This window comes from Hyla sarda, chromosome 9, assembly GCF_029499605.1.
Source record: "Hyla sarda isolate aHylSar1 chromosome 9, aHylSar1.hap1, whole genome shotgun sequence".
In the NCBI taxonomy this organism is placed as follows: Eukaryota; Metazoa; Chordata; class Amphibia; order Anura; family Hylidae; genus Hyla; species Hyla sarda.
The window spans coordinates 151,947,052-151,949,551 of record NC_079197.1 but is presented as its reverse complement, the minus strand read 5'-3'; the positions used below and the strand labels follow the sequence as shown (position 1 = coordinate 151,949,551).

At 42.6% G+C, this 2,500-nt stretch overlaps 3 non-coding genes across 3 annotated transcripts; 1 reads left to right on the top strand and 2 right to left on the bottom strand.

The window, feature by feature from the left end:
- The first annotated feature begins 419 nt into the window (after positions 1 to 419).
- TRNAL-CAA (transfer RNA leucine (anticodon CAA)) lies at positions 420 to 529 on the top strand. The gene is made up of 2 exons: positions 420 to 457; positions 484 to 529. It is a non-coding gene; the product is annotated as a tRNA-Leu (tRNA).
- Positions 530 to 649: 120 nt separating this feature from the next.
- On the bottom strand, positions 650 to 722 carry TRNAR-UCG (transfer RNA arginine (anticodon UCG)). The gene has a single exon. It is a non-coding gene; the product is annotated as a tRNA-Arg (tRNA).
- A 472-nt stretch (positions 723 to 1,194) lies between these two features.
- TRNAR-UCG (transfer RNA arginine (anticodon UCG)) lies at positions 1,195 to 1,267 on the bottom strand. The gene has a single exon. It is a non-coding gene; the product is annotated as a tRNA-Arg (tRNA).
- Between the last annotated feature and the right edge of the window lie 1,233 nt (positions 1,268 to 2,500).

Sequence of the window (2,500 nt, the reverse complement as noted above, 5' to 3'; positions counted from 1 at the left end):
CCTAAGACACGGTCACGTGCCTCTAACTGATATTCTACTTTTAGGAGTCATGAGAGCACATTCTTACGAACGTTAAAAGAGGAAATGAACAAGTCAACCAAATGCTACCACAAGGGACTCGAACCCTCAATCTTCTGATTCAAAGTCAGACGCCTTATCCATTAGGCCACGCGGTCTTGTTTGGTTGGCCTGTGTTAAGGCTTTCGAACCACTTTAAAGCGATCCAAGATGAACTACAATGTGTAAAAGATGATTTCCACTTATCACTGATCTCCCACTTCTGAAAAAAAAAAGAGATTGCTGTTTCTCTCTCTAATCAACAAACATTGATATTCTTCATCCTCCGACTATAACAAAGGGATATTTAACATTTATAGTGTTCCCAAGGGGGAAGAGGAAAAGGTAAGGAAGCTGTGTTTGTCAGGATGGCCGAGTGGTCTAAGGCGCCAGACTCAAGAGTAGTTTCTTCCCCATACTTGGGTGTTCTGGTCTCCAGATGGAGGCGTGGGTTCAAATCCCACTTCTGACAATGTGTTTTTAGCCTAAGACACGGTGACGTGCCTCTAACTGATATTTTACTTTTAGGAGTCATGAGAGCACATTCTTACGAACGTTAAAAGGAGATGAACACGTCAACCAAGTGCCACTGCGACCACGAAGGGACTCGAACCCTCAATCTTCTGATCCGAAGTCAGACGCCTTATCCATTAGGCCACACGGTCCTGACTGGTTGGCCAGTGTTAAGGATTCCGAACTACTTTAAAACTATCCAAGATTAATTACAATGTGTAAAAGATGATTTCCACTTATCACTGATCTCCCACTTCTGAAAAAAAAAAAGATTGCTGTTTCTCTCTCTAATCAACAAACATTGATATTCTTCATTCTCCGACAATAACAAAGGGATATTTAACATTTTTAGCGTTGCCAAGGGGGAAGAGGAAAAGGTATGGTAGCTGTGTTTGTCATGATGGCCGAGTGGTCTAAGGCGCCAGACTCAAGAGTAGTTTCTTCCCCATACTTGGGTGTACTTGTCTCCAGATGGAGGCGTGGGTTCAAATCCCACTTCTGACAATGCGTTTTTGGCCTAAGACACGGTCACGTGCCTCTAACTGATATTCTACTTTTAGGAGTCATGAGAGCACATTCTTACGAACGTTAAAAGGAGATGAACATGTCAACCAAGTGCCACTGCGACCACGAAGGGACTCAAACCCTCAATCTTCTGATCCGAAGTCAGACGCCTTATCCATTAGGCCACGCAGTCTTGTTTGGTTGGCCTGCGTTAAGGATTTCGAACCACTTTAAAGCGATCCAAGATGAACTACAATGTGTAAAAGATGATTTCCACTTATCACTGATCTCCCACTTCTGAAAAAAAAAAAAATTGCTGTTTCTCTCTCTAATCAACAAACATTGATATTCTTCATTCTCCGACAATAACAAAGGGATATTTAACATTTTTAGTGTTCCCAAGGGGGAAGAGGAAAAGGAAAGGAAGCTGTGTTTGTCAGGATGACCGAGTGGTCTAAGGCGCCAGACTCAAGAGTAGTTTCTTCCCCATACTTGGGTGTTCTGGTCTCCAGATGGAGGCGTGGGTTCAAATCCCATTTCTGACAATGTGTTTTTGGCCTAAGACACGGTCACGTGCCTCTAACTGATATTTTACTTTTAGGAGTCATGAGAGCACATTCTTACGAACGTTAAAAGGAGATGAACACGTCAACCAAGTGCCACTGCGACCACGAAGGGACTCGAACCCTCAATCTTCTGATCCAAAGTCAGACGCCTTATCCATTAGGCCACAAGGTCCTGACTGGTTGGCCCGTGTTAAGGATTCCGAACTACTTTAAAACTATCCAAGATTAATTACAATGTGTAAAAGATGATTTCCACTTATCACTGATCTCCCACTTCTGAAAAAAAAAAAGATTGCTGTTTCTCTCTCTAATCAACAAACATTGATATTCCTCATTCTCCGACAATAACAAAGGGATATTTAAAATTTTTAGTGTTCCCAAGAGGGAAGAGGAAAAGATACGGTAGCTGTGTTAGTCAGGATGGCCGAGTGGTCTAAGGTGCCAAACTCAAGAGTAGTTTCTTCCCCATACTTGGGTGTTCTGGTCTCCAGATGGAGGCGTGGGTTCAAATCCCACTTCTGACAATGCGTTTTTGGCCTAAGACACGGTCACGTGCCTCTAACTGATATTCTACTTTTAGGAGTCATGAGAGCACATTCTTACGAACGTTAAAAGAGGAAATGAACAAGTCAACCAAATGCTACCACAAGGGACTCGAACCCTCAATCTTCTGATTCAAAGTCAGACACCTTATCCATTAGGCCACGCGGTCTTCTTTGGTTGGCCTGCGTTAAGGCTTTCGAACCACTTTAAAGCGATCCAAGATGAACTACAATGTGTAAAAGATGATTTCCACTTATCACTGATCTCCCACTTCTGAAAAAAAAAGAGATTGCTGTTTCTCTCTCTAATCAACAAAC